At 42.6% G+C, this 22,916-nt stretch overlaps 1 protein-coding gene and 1 pseudogene across 4 annotated transcripts in view; both read right to left on the bottom strand.

The window, feature by feature from the left end:
• The window catches only part of DAB1 (DAB adaptor protein 1), a 1,275,060-nt gene that overhangs the window by 1,071,405 nt on the left and 180,739 nt on the right, over positions 1-22,916 (bottom strand). The window lies entirely within an intron of this gene.
• LOC103892500 (heterogeneous nuclear ribonucleoprotein A1-like) lies at positions 9,735-12,203 on the bottom strand (annotated as a pseudogene).

Raw genomic sequence — 22,916 nt, 5'->3', positions numbered from 1 at the left:
TTTAAAATGAATATATGGCCCTCTTATGGAAAATGAATTAAAGGCGGCAAAAACCAAAATGAGGAGACCCATGAAAATATTCTCGTAAAAGTATAGGAGACAATTGATATGGCTTAGGTGGAGGGAGTTGAGTATGGGCATTCCAGGACACATTTTGGGTGGAAAGGAGAAAACTTGATAATGGATTGGATGTGGGGATGGAAGAGTGGAAGGAATTCAGCTTGACTCTTTGGTTCTGGATTGGCGACTAAACAGCCTCCACACAACGTACAGATCACTTTGTTATCTAGGTACTTGATTAGAAAACAAACCTGTAGTACTATCTTGGTTCCTGTCACATAATTTCACTTGCCTTTTTTTAAAGGAAAGAGCAAAGGAACCATTTGTGAATCAGCAGTTACCAACTGAGCACTCAGCCATGACCGTGGTTCTTCACCAGGGCTTCCTCTCACCTGGGTTTAATAAGCTCCTTTTTTACCAAATCCACAGCATGCAACTGGCACTTAAAGAGAGACCTGCCCTGATGGGGTGTTATTGGGGCCAGGATTTAAAAACTGCAGGTGAAACAGAGCCCTTCCATTCTGGGAGAGCAAGCCTCACATCAGATCTTCAGGGTAGTACAAGGCTGATTAACACAAAGGAAGGTCTCTGCTCCCAAGGAAGCAATGCCCAGCTGCAATGATGAGTCATAACACCCTTCCCCGCAAAGCTTAATACATGTAGAAAGTTAAATATGTGCTATGAATAATATGAAAAGACCAAAGATACTTCAAAGCTTAATTTCAGTGTCTCCAATTCCCCACCCCCCAACGGAGACCATCGTATGTACATTCGGGTCTTAATTTCTTACTGGCCATCCCACCCTCCTTGCCTTACCTAGGGAGCCTCCACAGCCCACACTGCCTCCCACACCAACCCCACTAAGCCCCGACTCTGTTAACTATGTCTCTTTAGTTTCCGTATTTCTGATGCTTTGATGTCTGGGGCCTTGCTGTTACTGCAGACTGCTACTCCGTTCCCAGGCATGGCTAATTCCTAGAGATAGTAACAAACTCTCTCAGGAGCTCATCTTTCAAATGCTAACCAATCTCTCTAGAATCTATACCCCCAACCACCTCCTTTATCTACTCTAGCCCATTTATCCACTTGCCCCTATCACCTGAGCCAGGAACCAGACAGTGGGGACAGCCTCTATTCCCCAGAGCCTGCTAAATTATCTAAACCAGCCAAAGTGCCTCACCTGTTCCTTGCCACAGAAACCACAATAAACGCTCTTGCTCAGGGTCCTGCCATCCCTCTACCTCCTGAGCAATCCTGGCACCTTGAGTGTGCGGCCCCCACAAGGCATGGCACCTTGTCTTGGGGTCTGTGAGTGTAACAAGCTATCTTTCCAATGGGAGTCATCTCCTGATCTGTTGGCCTTGCCATACCAAAATAATAACAAAACCTATACTTTAAAATATTTGCCCCGCCTCTCAGAGCCTTCTGTTCCATCCCCAGTCCCCCATATTCTTTTTCAGCCTACAGGAGTTTGACATCTGAGACTTTGGCCTCTCCCAAAGTCCTTGCACCTGGAGCCAGTAAGAGGCAGTGTGGCCCAGTAGTGAAGAGTATAGGGGTCAGAATGCCTGGGCCAGCTAGAAAAGATTTCCTCACCTTTTTCTGTCCCATCTTTCTCTTCTTTCTACAGGGATAATAAAAGTACCCATCTTAATAATTTATTGTCGAGGTTGAATAAAACAATAAATATGAAGTGCTTACAAAGGTGCTTGGCACATGGGAAGATTTCAATAACTATTAGTTACTAATATTATCCATAATTGTTAGGAAGCAAAGAGGAACAGTGCTAGCAAAACTAGCAAAAAATATATAAAATTTTACCTATTACTTCACCAGTGCTTTCCACACACATAGAATAAGGGGTGGGCAGCAGGGAGGAATGATTGCATATTCATAAGCATCTCCAACCAAATTAATTGATAGGGCACGATAGTAATAAAGGGAATTAATTTCCATTTTAATAACTTCACATGCTACATGTTAAGTATAGGTCCATATTACCAGTGGTCACCCAATTCCCCTTTGCATCTGTTCCATGTTGATTATGATGTCAGGAAAGCAAAAGTTAAATCCCTTTTTAAGGAAGAAAAAAAATCTAATTTAATAACATTGCAATCCTGTTGAAAGCATGATTAAATCTTAATAAGAGTGGAAGGATGTTGTGTTTCATGTCTATCCCTCTTGAAGCCCTGGCAACTTGTTCAGGGATATAGACGGGGTTGTCAAAGGACTTCACAGCCCAACCCTGGTCTCATCTGCCGGCATCCAAGACGCAGCAGAAATCTCTGATGGTGCTGACACTTCTATTTTCACTTTTCTCATCCTGGTGTTTTTTTCTCATTAAAGCAGTTTGATTCTGTAATTTCTACCAGTACAGATAAAAATAAAATGACTCCCAACTTTTATTTTGACCTTATAAAACTGTGTAATTGGTTCAGAACCTTCAGGCTAAATGAGTTTCCTGTGGATTGAGAACATTGGACAGAGGAATCATAGAGTTAAAAATATACCACATGTCTAAATAGAAATAGCTCATAATATTCTATTTGAATGTACAGAAACTGAAGTCTGATGTCAATCTCATGAAAGCTTAGTTTCTGATGTATTCATATTTTTTCTCTTCAAAATAAACATAACAGCACAAAGTGCAACAAATGGCATCCACCTCATTTCTCTCTTCTTTTCCTGAATCTCACAACTCTCAGAGTCCTAATTAACTACAGAATTGTGTCCAACCTCCTAAAGGTTGCACATGGGACCCCGGGGACTGGCTCTTGCCGAATTCCCCAACCTCACCTGTTCCAACTTCATCAGACCTATGCATCACCCCCTGCATACATTACAATTCCCTAAACAGCCACACTGGTCTCTAGCTCTGCATCTTTGCAAGTGCATTGCTGCCTATCTGAAACGTACTCTCCTAATAATCTTTTTTCCAAACCCCACTCCTTCTTAAGAGTTAGTTCCAGTGTCTCCTCATCTGTGAAGCCTTTAAAGTCTTCCTATGGAGCAGACCCAGGAACCCAGGCCCTCTGAGCTCTCACATAATCTTATGCAAGCCTGCATATTACAGTTGTCAAATTATTGCGCTATATTGCAACGATTGGCTTACTTGTCTCTCATGTCTTCTAGGCTGAGATTATTGACGCTGGAGCCACATCTTTTCATCTCTGTGTTTCTGGAAATAGCATCTAGAAAAACACTTGGAATATACTAGGCCCTCAGCATATGATTGTGGGCTGTCTCATAAAAGCCAGCCTTATACAGTGTGTATTGTGTTTCAGGCACAGCTCTGAGCATTAATGTCTATATACTCTCATTTAAAAACCCTGGCACCTAGGATCCTCTCATTACCATCCCTGTGTTACAGTTGCAGAACCTAGAACATTGTAGGGTAGAGTAACCTGCCTAAGCTCACACAGCTAACAAGTGTCAAAAGAACACAGTGGAGATTCCAAGTCAGTCTGGCTGCAGAGTGCAGGTCCTTAAACACTACCCCATACCACCCTCAAAGAAGGGCCTCCTTGACAATGCCTTGGGCTTGGCAGCTCAAATTCCTCTAGCAAGCTAGAATTGGCATTGGCTTCCTGTGTGCTCTGGACTATGAAGGATTACAAGGCTGCATCAGGACTGGCTGAGAAAGAATGCTTTGATCAACCAGCCACTCCCAGAGTCAGAGCCACAAAATAGTACCAGTCCCTGATTGCTGGGTGATAGGCCATGCATACCTGCTAAGAAAGGGCTTGTCCCCCACACCAACCTCCCAGTTTAAGTGTCTGCATGGTTTGGACTTTGGATGATTCATAAATAGTAGAAGCCACAAATATCCATCCTTATCTATCAAGTCTCTTCCTTATTAAACATCTCTGGCCAGGTCAGCTCCATTCCGGGAATAATTTCGCTTATTAACCTAGAGCCCTGTCTCAGGTGGCTGGCTGTTGGGTTAAAGAGCAAAAGAAATGAATAAAAGCACATAGCCATGGACAAAGAGGATCTGGCTTATTTAATGTACTTACTTCTGACAAACCCACCGCTGGATTTCTTATCTGTGGAAGCAAGTTCCTACTGAACCTTCTGAAGCAGGTATGATTTAAAGACAAACTTTTAATGGTACCACATGTAATAAACAGAGGCTTTAAAACTGTTTAGTTTTACTTCTCTTTTTGAACCTCCAACTCTTAGGATATTCAACAAACATTTATTTGATATCTACTGTGTATCAGACACTGTTAGACACTAGGAACATAGCAATGAATAAAAGTAACAACAACAAACCCCCAGAGCTGCCAGTTATTAAGTTTCTACTACATGCCAGCCTTTCAAGCAGGTTGTACACACCCAAAACTACACATACTGAGCGATAGTTCCATACTGGCAATATGTGCGTGGTGCATTGAAAACACAAGGGAAAAGGAGGGAGGTGGGGGCAGGGTGAAATCTCCTTAGGAAGAAATAGATATTGCTTGGGACAGAGGTTGGGAAAGGATACTCTAGGGGGAACAGCATGTGCAAAGACTATTCGCATGGAAGCATAAAATAGCATAGTCAGTACTTCAACACATCTGAAACTCAGAGTTCAAGGCAGGGAGTACTGAGAGACTTAGGAAGGAGCAAAGATATTAGAGGATCTTAGATTTATCTTGAAGGCAAGGGGCACCACAGACAGATTTTAAGTGAGATGGAGGGGAGGCATTATAATAATCAGATTTGCATTTCAAAATGAGCCGTCCATTTACTACACTGTGGGGTGATGGATTAGAGCCAGGAGAAGCTAGAGGTAACGGATTCTAAGAGCAAAGGTGTTGCATGCTAATAGCTGAAATGTGGTGTGTAACATCAGTAGAAAAGTTTATCCATCAAATTCAGTACAAAGGAGTGTATAAAGGAAATACATGTAGATCAAATGTCCTGACAGAATATTCCAGAAGGAATGAATCACCAAAATGTTAATGTATAGCCGCTGTGCTGCTCTTTCCAAACTGTTAACACAAGGTAGTAAGAAGATAGATAAGAGACCAAAATTCTCTGTCCCTTTTGAGCCAGTCTTGTTAGTGGCATTTGCTCCATCTATGCACTAATTTCTTTATCAACCTAAAAGGTACATTACAGTGCCTACATAAATGGGTCAAGTGATATAATTTCATATTAGAAAACGAATGCCTTTAGGTATTATAAAAAACAATTTGGATAATATATTTCTTTCACTTCTAGTAGAATTTCAAGTTTAAAAAAAAGTTAGAGTTGGCAGAAACTTCAGAGACCATATAGCCCAAACCCTTCAATACATGGATCGATACCTTCACCTCTTCTATTTCCACTGCTTATAGAGATTTTTCAATCTGATCCATCTGACAAAACTCTCTTCACCCATGACCCATGATGTCCTCACAGTCACTCCTACTCTAAAGCCTTCCGTGAATCTCACAAAATTAATACTCACTTCCTCTTTGGAGCTCTGGGAGTAGTAGTTAATGTCTGGATTTTCTTTTCTCATCTATAAAATGAGATTGCGATTGTGCCATGAAATGAATACTTGACAGAGTCAAACAGAGAGGATAATCACAACCCACACTTTTTTTTTTTTTTTTTTTAAGACAGAGTCTTGCTCTGTCACCCAGGCTCAAGTGCAGTGGCACGATCTCGGCTCACTGCAACCTCCGCCTCCCAGGTTCAAGCGATTCTCCTGCCTCAGCCTCCCGAGTAGCTGGGATTATAGGCACGCGCCACTACACTTGGCCAATTTTTGTATTCTTAGCAGAGATGGGGTTTCACGATGTTGGCCAGGCTGGTCTTGAACTCTTGACCTTGTGATCCACCCGCCTTGGCCTCCCAAAGTGGCCACTTTACAGGTGTGAGCCACTGCGCTTGCCACAACTTAACTACTTTATAGCATTGTAGATGTGTCAATTACCTGTATATTTAATCTCAGATCCCTCTGTCCTTCTTTGAAAAATTTGCAGGAAACAACATTTCCTTAGCTTCCTTCTTTTTGAGTTTCTGAGTATGTATTACTAATTTGAGACTGTGGTAAGTTGGAGACCAGGAGGAGGGAAGAGGGACAGGGTATTTTTACCCTTGGCTTTCCTGGTTTGGGACTGCATCTCCAGAAATGGTAGCATTTCCTCCAGGGCTCCTCTGTGCTTCCAGCTTCTGAAGGTGACCCTGGTGTCTGGGATTTGGTGGTACCACCTCTTTTCCCTATTCCTCTAGCCTAGGGGTTACAGTGGCTTCCTCCTATTGCTGCTCTCTGGCTTGTCTGAATATCCTTTTTTCACTTCTTAGCTCTTCCATCTTGTATGCGACCATCTCCTTTATTGAATCTTTCCTGTTTGAAATACCTAGACAGATTTCTGTTTTCTGAGTGTCTCTTGTTATATTAGACAAAGAGAAAAGGAGAGGAGAAAGAACTAATATAATTATTGACAATGTACTGCATATCAGGCTTTTACTCTGGGTATTAAATTCATAATTTCACTATAGCATAGAGGTTAAGGTTACAAAGATTGTCAGAGAGACCAGACTTCAGATCCCAGTTCTGACACATACTAACTCAGTCTTACCCTGTTTCTACATCTGCCAATTAGGGATAAGAGTAATATTTACATGTAGAGTTCAGAGGATTCAGAATCATATGTATAAAAGCACTTATAACAGAACCCAACACATAGTACTCAATGTTAGTTATTAATAACAAATATATAATAATAATCTGAACAAACCTATAAGGCTGGTGTTATTAATATTCCTCATGACATGTGAGAAAACCAAGATTCATAGAAATGAAGTAATATGCCCAAGGTCGCATAGCTAATAGAGGGATGCTAGGATTAGAACTCTGACTAGAAAATCTGTTTTTTTCTACTATACAGAATGGGCTTACAGACGAAAACATACAATTGGAATCTATATAAATATTATAGTTTATGAATATAAAGCTTAAACTATCTGGTTCCCTAATTAATTGCATTGTTGTTAGGAGCAGAATTTGAGAAGATCCCGAATCCTGACAAAGCCTATCCTGCAGGCCGACCGACAGCACTGCAAGGACAGCAGGTTGGTCAGGGCTGGCAGCGGGAAGCACTTGCCACTGGGAGGCCACACCCCCACTCTGACGGGTCTGCTGGCAGGGGCTGTGGAGTGGGCCTCACCTACTCATTACTGCCATACTGATGGGGTAAGGGCTAATGGACTGCTGGTCCAGGGGGATGGTCTATAGCTCCACGCAGCTCTCTCCACAGCATCCAGGCCTGAACCTGTGACCCCAACTCCGCGAGCAGGGCCATTACCCACCCTTGAGACTGCCGGCATTAAGATCCTCTCATTACTGGCCATGCAGATTGTTCCCGGCGATAATGAGGTGGCAAGAGAAGAAACCATCCTGAGGGAACTTCTGAGAGCCAAGCCTTCGACAGTAGATGAATTCCTAACCTGCCGTTTTAAAAACTGTCTCTCCAAATTGCCAGGAATATTTTTTTCCAGGAAAGCTTTGACCCTTCTCTTTATCTTTCTTTTTAGACTATGTGCTGAAAGAGGTAGAATTCCATACTCATTCACCCCTTTCTTCCCTTGCGTCTTTGTTTTTATCTCCATCCTTCTCTTGCCTCCTTTCTCTCCCTTTTTCTCTATTTTCCCTTTTCCCCCTTTGTTCCTTCTTTTTTTTTTTCCTTTATTCTCCTATCCCTTCACACAGCATAGAGATGCAAGCTTTGGAACAAAATACATCATGGGTCCAAACTGCAGCTCTGCTCCCTGGTAATTAGGGATTTGGGCAAGATTATCATTTTTTTTTTTTTTTTTGGAGCCTCTGTTATTTACCTGAAAATGGAGACTAAAATTTTCAAGGTTTTAAGGTTATTAAATGACCTTATTTATAGAAAGAGACCTGTTAAGGTACATGGGCACATAACTGGCACAGAATAAATGCAGGTACCTTCCTGTATTCAGCAAGGCTTTATTGAGTTGAGTCCATGTTATATGTAAAGTCCTGTGGTAGATACCGAGTGACAGAATAAGTTTTGGTTTCTTCTGTTAAGTAAGTTTTCCATTTTGATACTGAAGAAAAACCAGGGAATTTTGGATTTTCTTAAACTAAATAAAGATAAATATTTTTCCTAGTGTACATCAAATATCCAATTGGCTATAACTAACTTCTTTTCTCAAAGCTAAGCAAACTGAGGCAAAGGACATCACGGCAATTAAAATGTTCATATCGTCCAAATCATTTACTTGGGTGACGTCTTATCCCTCCCATAGAACGTGTTTACAGAAAGAAGAACTTCTTTTTTTGTTGTTGATTTTATTTTCTGTTGATTTTTTTTTTTTTTTGAAGGTAGGATTATGAACTACTTTAAGGCCCTCTGAAACTAGGAAGGATGTGAGTAAAGTACAATGTCACATCATTATTTTTATTTGCATTTTTTAAATTACTAATGAGGTTGAACACATTTCCACATTAGTTTCAAGGTACTTTGCTAGAACTTGTTTTACAATTTTCATTGGTTACTGTCCATCTGGTATCTTCTCTACTATGCCATGAGCTTCCAGAGAACAGAGCCTGAGCAGCACTTGTCTTTGTATCCTTTGTGTGGTGCAGTAAACAAAGCATCTCACACAGACTGGATGCTGTAGAACAGAGCTCCTGCCATGTGCCAGCCACTGGTGCTGGGGATAGAGGGATGGGAGCTCTCAGAGGTACACTCTAAGTCCAGGGATACCCATAATTTCTGGGCCACTCACTGAGTGGAGAAGAACCGATTTTGTTTGAAACTGAAGTTCAAAGCCCAGTTCTGCCACTTACTGGTTGTGTGACCCTGGGCAAAGCTGCTTCATCTCTTTGAGCCTCAGTTTCTTTAGCTGTAAAATAAGGACTAGCTCCAAGATCCCTCCAAATTCTTATCATGACATGATATTTGTATAATATATACATAGCCTGAATATGAGATTCAAACTTTAGTTATTTTGGAAATTCTGTTTTATTATGCCATGGATTATGTCAAGCAGTTTCACCCAAAATAAATATAGCATGGGCTATGAATGCAAGCCACATATGTCACCTTAAATTTGCCACTTAGCCACATTTAAGTAAAAAAAAAAAAAACAGATGAAATGAATTTTAATACTATATTTTCTTTAATCCAATATATCCAAACTGTTATCATTTCATCAAGTGGCACTAGCCACATTTCAGGTGCCCAATAGCCACATGTGGTTGGACAGTGTGGTGTAAAGTGTGGCACGGGGGAGGTGGGCCTTCGCTGCTGCTGCTGCCCTCTGGTGGTTGTACAGGTGAGTGGCATCTCACAAATGAGGGGTGTGGGTGCAGTGAAGCCACCAGCCCGTGTGTCCTACTAACCTTTATCATAGCCCCTTCACTCCTCTCATTTAAAGCATAGATAGTAATTTTGATTTTTTTAACCCATTCGCTTGTTTATGGTTAAAGAGCCACCTCTGATTCACTAGTCAAAGTAATCACATTGAATCACAGCGGAGTAGAATAAATGAAAGATCTTCATGCAATTCCATACATGTGAGAAATATGGGCTCTTCTACTAACACTATCTCAGGCCAGGAACTTAACTAGGTCATCTCTCTGCCTGAGTTGAAAGTCCAGTCAACAACTGTTTATCTGGCATCCAAGAAAAAGGAAACATAAATAACCTGAACTACTTTTTTAAAAGAGGCATTTATTCAGCATCACAATCAAACTATTACATTTAGCAATCAACAGCATGGGTGCAAAAAAAAAAAAAATCTACATTAAAACCCTTTGTTGGAATGCTTTACACTTTCCACAGAACAGAAACTAAAATAACCTGTTATACAATTAGTCACAAATATAGTCCTCAAGTTTTTTGCCCATACACATGAGTATTTGTCTAAAACATGTCTTCTTCGTAGCAGCTAGGCCCTGCCACCACTGTGTTTGGCTGAGTTCACAAATCTGTTGTAACCTGTAGCTTCCCTGTCACTTCTCTGGCTCTCCTCTCCTGCTAATCTTTGTTTCCTAATTAAAATCTTCTGCCACTGCCATAGCTACTGCTGCTACTGGAACTGCCATAGCCACCTTGGTTTCGTAGTTTGGCAAAGTATTGGCCTCCACCGCCATAGAGGCCAGAGCTTCTGCCTCCAAAATGTCCCCCCTTCATGGGTCCAAAATTTGAAAACTGATTGTTGTAATTGCCCAAATCACTGTAGCTTCCATCACCTCCAAAACTGCTTCCACTGCCACTGCCAAAGCCACCTCCACCTCTGTTGTTATAGCTGTCATAGCTGCCACTCCCACCATAGCCACTGCCCTGGTTTCCATAACCCTGTCCACCACTTCCATAGCCTCGGCTTCCTCCAGAGTAGCCAGGGCCACCTCCTCCATAACCACCATAATTACCAAACCCATTATAACCATCCCCACTGCCACCATATCCACTGACACCACAGCTGCCACCAAAGCCACCATGACCACTAAAGTTTCCTCCACGACGAAAATTGTCATTCCCACCAAACCACCTCCACGACCACCACCAAAGTTTCCAGAACCACTTCACCTCTGGCTGGATGAAGCACTAGCCATCTCTTGCTTTGACAGGGCTTTGCTAACTTCACAGTTGTGGCCATTCACAGTATAGTATTTCTGAATGACAGTCTTATCCACGGAGTCATGGTTGTCAAAGGTTACAAAGGCAAAGCCCCTTTTTCTTTGCCACTGCCTCGGTCAGTTATGATTTCAATCACTTCCATTTTTCCAACTGTTGAAAATAATCTCTTAGGTGATGTTCTTCAGTGTCTTCTTTAATGCCACCAACAAATACCTTTTTCACAGTTAAGTGGGCACCTGGTCTTTGAGAATTGTCTCTTGAGATGGCTCTCTTTGTTTCCACAACTCTTCCATCCACCTTGTGTGGCCTTGCATTCGTGGCTGCATCCACCTCCTCCACAGTGGCATATGTGACAAACCCAAAGCCCCTGGCGTGCTTGGTATTTGGGTCTCTCAGGACCAGACAGTCCGTGAGCATTCCCCATTGCTCAAAATGGCTTCTCAGGCTCTCATCAGTTGTTTCAAAGCTCAACCCTCCAATGAAGAGCTACCTAAGCTGTTCGGGCTCTTTAGGAGACTTTGACTTAGACAGGATGGCAGGGAGAAAAGAGACTTTAACGATGCCTCTTCGGCGGCATCCACGGGCAGAAAGGAGCAAGCTGACGAACGTATCTTAACCTGAACTATTTTTGCACTTCTTTCCTATAATAATTATGCTCAGAGTCATTCAGCGACCACATTGAAATGTTCTATGGGGCCTTCTGCATCATTGGAGAAGGAATTGATTGTGTCTGGTAAATTATAATTCTTTCCAAATTAGAAGCAAGTATATGATATAGGTTGTGACCTGCTAGTAAGTAGAATATTTGATTAGCTGGAGAAAATTATTTTGGAATAGAAGAAAGAGCATGGATTTTGGATCTAGACTTAGATTTGACTCTTAACTATGTTATTTGCTATATGACCCTGAGTTTGAAATTTAGTCTCTTTAGATTTTAGTTTCCTTATCTGAAAAATAGAAATGATACCTCACATTGCGTGATATTCTTAGTATTACATGATCACTATTTATTCAATACTTATTGAGCATATATTATATGCCTGGCATACACGCACATGCACACACACACACACACACACACACACACAGCAGTGAACAAAATAGAATCCACCTCTCCTTTCATGGGACTTTTAGCCTGGTAGGGAAAGAAATTATTTTGAAAAAACCATTATAGTGTTTGCAAAGGGGGCGTGCAGGAAACCACGAAGGCATGAAGTTGGGAACCGTATGGAGTCTCAGGCAGGGCACTCTAAAGAAGTGATATTAAATGGAAAACATAACAATGAGTAGAGATCATCTAGATACAGGATTGTACGGAGAAGTGTAGAGGGTGTATAAGGCAGTATTCTAGGCAAACAGAATAGCATGTACAAAGGCCCTGAGTGAAAAGAGAACATAGATCAGTTGAGCATCTGAAAGTAATACAGTCCAGAATGGAAAGAAAAAGCAATGAGGCTGAGATTTATTGGGCCAGATACAACAGGCTTTTGTGAGCCTATAAGAGTTTGGTACTATATTCAAAGAGCATGGAGCTAATGGAAGATATTAAACAGGAGAGTAATATTATTATATTTCTTTTTAAATTCTTTCTGGCTATGCAGTCAGACAGGTATTCAGTTATGATGGGGAGAACAAAGTGTAGGTTACAGCAGAAATAAAGGTGAAATATGATGGGATTTTGGACTAGACATATGGTAGTGCGATGAAGAGAAGGAATTAATCATTAATCTAAGGAATATTTAGGAAGAATAAAAGAATTAACCTCATTGCTTTATTTTTTATTATTTATTTATTTATTTATTGAGACAGAGTCTTGCTCTGTCTCCCAGGCTGGAGTGCAGTGGCGCAATCTTGGCTCACTGCAAGCTCCGCCTCCTGGGTTCACGCCATTCTCCTGCCTCAGCCTCCCAAGCAGCTGGGACTACAGGCGCCCGCCACCTCACCCGGCTAATTTTTTGTATTTTTAGTAGAGACGGGGTGTCACCGTGTTAGCCAGGATGGTCTCGATCTCCTGACCTCGCGATCCACCCACCTCGGCCTCCCAAAGGGCTGAGATTACAGGCGTGAGCCACCGCACCTGGCCCTCATTGCTTTATTTTTATGAGTTGGACAGTGGCACATGGCTGATAGATTTTGCCTTGCTGAGCTTTTCCTAAGTATCCATAATTCATTCAGCAAATATTACTGATGCTCTACTACATGCTACATGTTGTTCTAGGTGTGGGAAATACTGTGATGTCTTACTCCATTTTGTATTGCTATAAAGGACTACCTGAGTCTGGGTAATTTATAAAGAGAAGAAATTTTTTTTATATACATATACTTTAAGTTCTAGGGTACAATGGCAAAACGTGCAGGTTTGATACATATGTATACATGTGCCATGTTGGTTTGCTGCACCCACAAACTCATCATTTACATTAGGTATTTCTCCTAATGCTATTCCTCTTCCAGCCCCCCAGCCCCCGACAGGCCCCAGTATATGATGTTCCCTGCCCTGTGTCCAAGTGATCTCATTGTTCAATTCCCACCTGTGAGTGAGAACATGTGGTGTTTGGTTTTCTGTCCTTGCAATAGTTTGCTCAGAATGATGGTTTCCAGCTTCATCCATGTCCCTGCAAAGGACATGAACTCATCCTTTTTTATGGCTGCATAGTATTCCATGGTGTATATGTGCCACATTTTCTTAATCCAGTCTATCATTGATGGATATTTGGGTTGGTTCCAAGACTTAGCTATTGTGAATACTGCCGCAATAAACATACGTGTGCATGTGTCTTTATAGTAGTATGATTTACAACCCTTTGGGTATATATCCAGTAATAGGATTGCTGGGTCAAATGGTAATTCTAGTTCTAGATCCTTGAGGAATCACCACACTGTCTTCCACAATGGTTGAAGCAATTTACACTCCCACGAACAGTGTAAAAGCGTTCCTATTTCTCCACAACCTCTCCAGCATTTGTTGTTTCCTCACTTTTTAATGATTGCCGTTCTAACTGGCATGAGATGGTATCTCATTGTGGTTTCGATTTGCATTTCTCTGATGACCAGTGATGATGAGCATTTTTTCATGTGTTTGTTGTCTGCATAAATGTCTTCTTTTGAGAAGTGTCTGTTCATGTCCTTTGTCCACTTTTTGATGGGGTTGTTCTTTTCTTGTAAATTTGTTTAAGTTCTTTGTAGATTCTGGATATTAGCCTTTTGTCAGATGGGTAGATTGCAAAAATTTTCTCCCATTCTGTAGGTTGCCTGTTCACTCTGATGGTAGTTTCCTTTGCCGTGCAGAAGCTGTGCAGAAGCTCTTTAGTTTAATTAGATCCCATTTGTCAATTTTGGCTTTTGTTGCCATTACTTTTGGTGTTTTAGTCATGAAGTCCTTGCCCATGCCTATGTCCTGAATGGTATTGCCTAGGTTTTCTTCTAGGGTTTTTATGGTTTTAGGTCTAACATTTAAATCTTTAATCCATCTTGAATTAATTTTTGTGTAAGGTGTAAGGAAGGGATCCAGTTTCAGCTTTCTACATGTGGCTAGCCAATTTTCCCAGCACCATTTATTAAATGGGGATCCTTTCTCCATTTCTTGTTTTCGTCAGATTTGTCAAAGATCAGATGGTTGTAGATGTGTGGCATTATTTCTGAGTCCTCTGTTCTGTTCCATTGGTCTATATATCTGTTTTGGTACCGGTACCATGCTGTTTTGGCTACTGTAGCCTTGTAGCATAGTTTGAAGTCAGGTAGCGTGATGCCTCCAGCTTTGTGCTTTTGGCTTAGGATTGACTTGGCAATGCGGGCTCATTTTTGGTTCCATATGAACTTTAAAGTAGTTTTTCCAATTCTGTGAAGAAAGTCATTGGTAGCTTGATGGGGATGGCATTGAATCTATAAATTACCTTGGGCAGTATGGCCATTTTCATGATATTGATTCTTCCTATCCATAAGCATGGAATGTTCTTCCATTTGTTCCTGTCCTCTTTTATTTCGTTGAGCAGTGGTTTGTAGTTCTCCTTGAAGAGGTCCTTCACAACCCTTGTAAGTTGGATTCCTAGGTATTTTATTCTCTTTGTAGCAATTGTGAATGGGAGTTCACTCATGATTTGGCTCTCTGTTTGTTGAAGAGAAGCGATTTATTAGGCTTACAATTCTGCAGTCTGTACAAGAAACATGGTGCCAACATCTGCTTTTGGTTATGGCCTTAGGCTGCTTCCACTCATTATGGAAGGCAAAGAAGTGCTAGCTTGTAGAGGTCACACGGTGAAAGAAAAAGCAAGAGCGAAAGTGGGGAGCTGCCAAGCTTTTTTAAACAACCAGCGCTCATGGGAACTAATAGAGTAAGAACTTACTCCCTTCCAAAAAATGGCTTAATCTATTCATGAAGGATCTACCCCCATGACCCAAAGATCTCCCATTACCCAATTCTAAAGCTGCTTTCACATATTCAGCTATCTTTATAACAAGACCCCACTCTTGGTACCAGTTTTCTTTTTCTCTTTTGTGTTGCTATGAAGGAATGTCTGAGGCTGGATAATTTGTAAAGAGAAAAGGTTCATTTGGCTGACAATTCTGATGTCTGGAAAGGTTCAATATTGGGCACCTGGTGGTCTCAGGCTGCTTCCACTCATGGCAGAAAGTAGAAGGTGAGGGAGAGCCCATGTGTGCAGAGTTGGTGTGGTGAAAGAGGAAGCAAGGGGCTGGGGAGTGGCAAGCTCTTTTTCAACAACCAGCTGTCGAAGGAACTTTAGAGCAAAAACTCACTCACCCCTGAGGGAGGGCATTACTCTATTATGAGAGATCAGCCCCCATCACTCAAACACCTTCCATTAGGCCCCACCTTCAACACTGGGTATCAAATTTCAACATGAAGTTTGGAGGGGACAAATAACTAAACCATAGCAGATGGTAAATGAAAACAGACCAAAATTCCAGCTCTCATGGAAATTACATTATCTTGGAAATATGGTAAAGATAAAACATGAAAGTAGGTGCCCCATGGTAGGTACCAAAAAATATGGATTCACTTCCTTCTTCCCTTTCCTAGTTATGGCAGAGAAACCCAATTTGTATATTTACATTTAAATAACTGTGAAATTAGTCTGCAAGCTAAATCAATGCCGTACTACCAGACAAAAGTTTGGGATTCCCATGGTGTCAACCATACTCGCTGTTGATCTCTGTTTGGATCTCACTTCCTGTCTTCTCACCTAATCCATGGTCCCACATTGTTGCCTGCTAGTTATTTTCACTTGTATGCTATACCGAAGGGAAGAACAAGAGGGAAGAAGTTAGCAAGGAAGAATAACACTAGAACTAAAAGTCAGGGCTTTCTTTTTGTTGAACACATACTGGGCATCAGCACTGTGCTGACTTCTTTGCATCACAATTCTAGGGGTATGGCATTATCATCCCTGTTTCACAGATAAAGACGCTAAGTCTTAGAGTTTCCTGGGATGAGAGGTTGCTTCTGTCTGAATGAATTTTAGCAATGAATTTTAGCTGCCTTTCTCCTTCCATTTCTCTGCCAAGAGGAGATAACAGAATAACTCCTATATGTACAATTTTAAAATTCTCATGGCTTAAAGACTCTACCAGTGCAAAGAGTTCTTTCCACTCTTCCATCTTTATTTCGTAACCTCATACCATTCATTTTTGGTCCAGGTTTCTTCCTTTAGCTCCATAAGGCATCTCAGATTCTGTGTTTCAGCCAACAGACATGCATGGGGACAACAGATACTCTATTTAAAAGCATGGACCACTACATTAACAAGAAGTATTTACATGCTATGGGTTGAGAAACCTGCATCTCCTAACTGCAATGAATGAAGGGCTGCTTGCAATGCTGCTGGTTACAGCTAGACATAAAACCTATTATCAGCTCATTGGCTGTTTGGACATAAAACTGCTTGGTCTCACAAAGATATTTCCTCACCATGGGGATAAGTTTAATAAGAACTACAGATGATAGTAAAAAGCACATTTATTTCCTATGACCTACAGAAAGTCTTTATTGCATATAGGATAAATAACAGGCCACTCTGAGTTACTGGTCTGTAATTCCACTTAGGAGGTTTGGGGCATGAAACACAGTGGGGAGAAATTGCTGTTTTAAAAACCAGGCCTGGGAGTTGGAGGCACAGGAGAGGAGGAAGATGAGATTCTGTGTGAAAGGATGACAACCCGCTGTCAAGCAATGGTCCAGCACAGCCACATTTGTGAAGGCATGGGCAGCCTTTCTACTCAGCAGCAGGTGGCCTGAGGCAAAATTACTAAGCAATACAAACATTATCTTGCCTCATACTTAATGATTTTCAAAGCTATACCATAACCCATCTTTTCACTGGACCCTTACAAACACCACTGGAGACAAGAAAAATGAGGACTCTTATCCCCATTTCACAGATGGGAGAACAATGTTCACGTGGGACAGCCAGGATTTCAGAATATGCTGTTGTATCATGCAGAACACAGACCTTCAAAGATCACAGGATCTGCAGAACTGGCTCCTGTTACCTCTGTGATCTCATCACACTCAGTTCCTAGCATGCACATCCTTGATTCTTCTTAGATGCTCCAGGCATGCTGTGGCTTATAGCCTTTGTACTTGACCTTCCTTCTACCTGAAACTCTCATCCCCCGGGTATCAGAATGGTGTCCTCCCTCATCTCCATTTAGATCTGTGCTCACATATCACCTTCATTCTACTCTATTTCCATTTGCGACCCCACCCCTGGTACTCCCTCTTTCCCTTTTCTGCTTTGTTTTTACCCATAGTACTTAATCATCTTCTGACAGTCAGTATATTTTCTTTATTTGTTTACTATCTACTTTTCCTATCAGAATGTAAGCTCCTTGAAGGCAGAGAATTCTGTTTGCTTGGTTTACCACTATACATTTGACCAGTGATGGACATATGCTAGATGCTCAGCAAATACATGTTGAATAGATTAATGTACACATAAATCTATATTAGTACTGTAGGGAATGACGGTGAGCAGTCACAGGCCTTCAAGAAAGGGTCTCACTCTGTCACCCAGGCTGGAGTGCAGTGGCATCATCTCGGCTCACTGCAACCTCTGTCTTCTGGGCTCAAGTGACCCTCCTGCCTCAGCCTCCCAAGTAACTGGAAACACAGGCATGTGCCATCATGCCGAGTTATTATTATTATTATTATTATTATATGTATTTTTTGTATAGACAGGGTCTCCCTATGTTACTCAGGCTGGTCTCAAACTCCTGGGCTCAAGCAATCCGCCTGCCTCGGCCTCACACAGCGCTAAAATTCCAGGTGTGAGCCACCATGCCTGGCCTCATGTGCATTCTTAACGTTGGGTTATGTCACCTTGCTCATCACAACCTAACTTCCCCATTTGCTGGCTCTCAGGCTCTGCCTTCTTATCAATGCCCCAGTGCAAGCTATCTTCTGTCTGATCCTCCAGATCCATGCTTCAGGCTTCCTCACTCAGCCCAGGGCCCCCAGATGCTATCCATGTGGACTACACCATGGGCTCTCTTGTTCTCTTTCGTCCTCCAGTTGAGGTAAGCCAACAGGGTCTTGACAAGAGACCAAGTTAGTGTATTCACTCCGTTGGCTTCCTCCCTGTGTAGTCACCTTAGGATGGCTTCCTTTCTCAACCAAAAGTCACTGCTCTACTCAAGGTGGCTTCTTCACAGGACTTCCTAGTCTTGGTTCCAGTACCTGCTCCCTCACCCACACCGTCCACGTCTAGGGGTGGTAGCAGCCCTGCACACTGCTCTATCTCGTATGTTTTCCCTATATTCTGCTCACTTAAACAATCCCTTTATTAAACACTCTTTGAATTACTCTAATCCAGTGTACCTTCTATTTTCTACTAGGACCCTAATTGATGACACACTTTGCAAACTCTGATTTTCCCCTCTGGCCTCACTAACCTGATTCTCCCTCTTTCAAAGGGATTGTGCATATTACATGTGTAAAGTGCCTACCACAGTTCTTAATATATTGTAAGTGCTCAAGAATGTTTATTATTTTTTTATTATGAATCCCTTCATAATCTGATTCCTGTCTTCTTTTCACCTTTATGCATTTCTACTCCCCTTGGCCACCCCCACTGTACTGGGTTGAATAGCATCCCCTTAAAATTCATGTCTACCCAGAAACTCAGAATATAACCTCATTTGGAAGCAGGATTCTTGCAAATTTTTTAGTTAAAATGAGGCCATACTGGATTAGGGTGAGTCTAATCCTATTGAATTAGACCAATAGGGTCTAGAGCAACAGGACAAATTAGAAACCACCCTAATCCAATAACTGTTGTCTTTATAAGAAGAGAAAACTGAGACACGCACATAAGTAGAACAGCTATGTAAAGACAGGGGCAGAAACTGAAGCACTACAGCTGCAAGCCAAGGAATGCTGAGGACTGCTAGCAACTGCTAGAAGATAGAGAGAGGCAAGGAAGGATTCTTCCCTAGAATCTTCAGAGATAGCATAGCTTTGCTGACACCTTGGTTTTGGACTTCTAGCCTCTAGAAACTGCAAGAGAATAAATTTCTGTCGTCTTAAGCTACCCCGGTTTGTGGTACTTTGTCATGGCAGCTTTAGGGAATACATATACCCACCAACTCCACACTGAGTGCCCACAACGAACACGGTCTTTCTCACCTCCAGGTCCTTGCATAAGCTGCCTAGGAGCATCCTCTCACCTGTTTTCCACTTGACCACCTCCTGCTTGCCATTCCTCCCATTGTGCCACCTTATCTTGAGACCTTCCCTGACCATCCAAGTCTAGCTTAGGGAAGCCTCTCTTCTGAGTTGCACAACACTCTGTCTTTTTGCCATCACAACACCTATCACATTGCACAACAGTTGCAACACTGTTATGTGACTGGTTGTAACACCATTTATTGCACTGTAGGATTTGTGAGAACAATCCTCTCCATCTTATAATCCAATCTGTCTTATTCTTAGTTGTATTATGGGTGCCTAGTATGTGTTAATGCTGACTAGTACTCATTAAGTGCTTACTACATACTCAGTACCATTCTAAGTTATTTATATTAACTCATGTACACCAACTTGCTATCTTATGAGGTAAGTACTATTAATTTTCCCATTCTACAGTTGGCTACAATGAAAAGCACGGGCTGAGACATCTGCATTATTCTTGGCATTCTTTCAGGTGCACTTTGCATTTTCACCAGCAAACCCCATTGCATGATTTCAGTTTCCAAGTGCAAATCCATCTTAGCCTTAAACTCATTTACGCCATTCTCTCCCACTATATCAGCCACGCTCGACTGTTGCATGGTGCAATAACTCTCTGCCAGGCTCTGAACAGTTTTCCCAGTCATCAAGAAGGTGCAATTGACTCAAAGTGTTAATATTTGCTCGCCATTGAGACCATCCGGGGGCTTCATCACTCATAGCCATGCCACCCGCTGGAACTACAGAAGTGCAGGGCTCTCGAAGGCTATGCATGCGCTGATGATGAGAGATGCAGGCTTCTTGGATAAGCAAAATCTCATCACGGAAAGATATGCATCCTCTCTCCTAACTTGGGCTTTCTGGCAGACAGATGAGAAGAGGTTTAAAGTAAAATAAATGGAAATTGCATATCTGTTCATGCTATGAAATCCTGGAGTTCCTGAATCCTCACACATTCATTGAACTATCTTGTATATTAAATATGTACTAAGTGCCAGACTTTCTGCTAGTTGCCAGGAACACAACACAAAATAAAAGGAAGGCTCCATGGTACCCATATTCCTGCCTTCAGGTAGGAACACACCTGTACATCTGTGGCCATCTGCTCTATCTCAGTTCCTTTAAGACAACTGGACTGGCTCACAGAGAAAAGTGAGGACTGTACCAGGGCCATTTGCAGTGAAGGTCTCAGCCCCACCTTCTTGTTCTGCACACAGCCCTGTCCCTGCCTGTCTCCCTTACTGTGTCCTACCTCTTAGCATGGGTTGCTATTTTAAGATCCTCCTTTTGCCTCCCTGGGCTGGTCACTGCCATTATACCTTCCTTGGAAGCAGCAAAATAGGGTGGCTATGAGCATGGGCTCTCAGCCAGGCAGCCTGAGTTGAATCCATCTCTGCTATACTCTAGCTGTGTAGTCATAGGGAAGTCACTGCAACCCATGCACCTCAGTTTCTTCATCCATAAAATGGCAACACAAATGACTGTTACTACTTAAGAAGGTTGTTGAAACAATTGAATGAGGTAACAGGCAAAGTGTTTAAGACAGTGCCTGATACACAGTAACCACTCAATAAACATGCTAGGTGATTTTGTTATTAGTGTTGTTATCACCTGGTTGATGCTGGATACACACATGCCACTGTAAATCTGGTCATCTCTTTTTATTTATGCACGTATCTTTCTTTTGTTTAGCAAAGGTTTATCAACTGGCCACAAGGCCCCATTTAGGAACTATGGGGGCTACAAAGGAAAATAAGATGCAGTCCTCAACTTCAAGGAGCACACAGTCTAATGGCACAAACAAGCAAGACACTTAAAAATAGCCAAATCCACCACATGGCGTGCTTTATATGCTTGCCATTTTCAGTCTGCCCAATAACCTCATGGAATAAGCACTCATTATCATCGTTTTCATTTCACAAGAAGTCACAGCGAGGCTAAGCAATTTCTCCAGGGTTACACAGCTAGGAAATGGCAGAGAAAGGATGCAACAACAGGCAGTCTGACTCCAGAGGCTACACTCACGGTCCCTATGCTAGGCAACGATCACAGCACTGACAACTGTGCTGGAACTTCCTGGGAGCTCCCGGGAAGGCAGCACAAAGGGGACTGATTTCTGACTAATGAGCAGGATTTTTCATGTAGTGCAGGGGAGGGCACACCAAGCCAGGAGGAGCAGGCTGAGCAAAGTGGGGAGAGCACACATCCGGGAAAGGGGCAGTCTGGGGATGCCAGAGGCTGGCCTCTGTGTGGGGAGAGCAGCAGGGTGAGGAGGAAGGGTGGCAAAGGAGCCAAAGGTCAGGCGAGTCCAGGCCAAGGAGTCCACACATCTCTCACAGGCAGTAGGGGCTCACCCACTGAATGACGTGGTTGGATCTGCAGTTTAAGAAGAAAACCAAAAGCCAACTCTCTCCAACAGGCTTCTCTGCTGGCTCTCTAAGGTAAGGAGGAGGTACAGAAGACAGCCAGAATTCTGCCCACGGTTTATTTGTATTATGGTCTCTGCTGTGGATAAAAGAGCATAGAGATTCTTGTAGATAGACCAGTTTTTCACCCTAGATGTCCTTCTTCTTACTGTATGACTTTGGAAAACTCACCTCACATTTCTGAGCTCATCTGCTCCCCAGAGTAAAGAGCGACTGGTGAAAGCCACCTCACAGAGTAGATAAGTGGGAGGGTAAATTGAGAAAATGCAGGTGCCCAGGAGATCTTTTTTTTTTCCTGACAGTTCCTCTGTCGCTGCCCTTTCTGCACCCTCTGTGGGGTTTTCGGGGTCTCCTGCCCAAGGGCCCACAAAGTCCTGGCCTGCAAACAGAGAAGCATGCCTCGAGTGTTATAAGTGAGTGTGTACAAGTCCCAGGGTAAACTGCCAATTCTCAGCTTCCTGGGCCAGCAGCCATGGGCTGTTAAGCAAAAGGCAACATTAGCCCGAGCAGTGTCTTCCATGATTACCTTTGCTCACACACCTTTTCCTGCCGTGACATCACATTACAACGTGGAGCATCTGGTTCCTCGGCAGGGGAATGCCCCATCTAACTGTGGGAGGACACTGTTTGGGGAAGCCAGCCAAGCCAGAGGCTGCCTGCCTCCCTGCTGATTCCTCCAGTGCTGCCAGCAAGAAGGATGAAGAAGGAAGAGCCTGGGTCCTCAGGGCCTCCATCCCTCCCTTTGGAGAGGGGGAAGGACCAGTAGTGGCCAGGACAGAGGATGCTCAGGTCTGACATGGGCTCAGGAACGTCCTCACTGACCCCATTCTTTCACACACATGGGCTCAACACCTCAGAGTATCAGAGAATATGCAGTGACAAATCCACAGACTTTCGAATGAAAAAGACCCACGGGTGAGTTCTAGCTTTGCAACCCTGAGCAAGTCACTTAACCTCTCTGTTTTAGTATTCTAGGGTCGCTGAAACAAAGTGCCACAAACCGGGTGACTTCAACAACAGCATTTACTATCTCACAGTTTAGGAGCTAAAAGTCCAAAATCAAGGTGTTGGCAGGGCTATTTCCTTCTGAGGGCTGTAAGATGAATCCGTTCCAGGCTTCTCCTCTAGCTTCTTCTAGTTTTCTGGTGTCCTTTG

This window comes from Pongo abelii, chromosome 1 (assembly GCF_028885655.2).
Source record: "Pongo abelii isolate AG06213 chromosome 1, NHGRI_mPonAbe1-v2.0_pri, whole genome shotgun sequence".
In the NCBI taxonomy this organism is placed as follows: domain Eukaryota; kingdom Metazoa; phylum Chordata; class Mammalia; order Primates; family Hominidae; genus Pongo; species Pongo abelii.
Note: the sequence above shows the minus strand (reverse complement) of the source record. Positions and strands in the feature narration are given on the sequence as shown.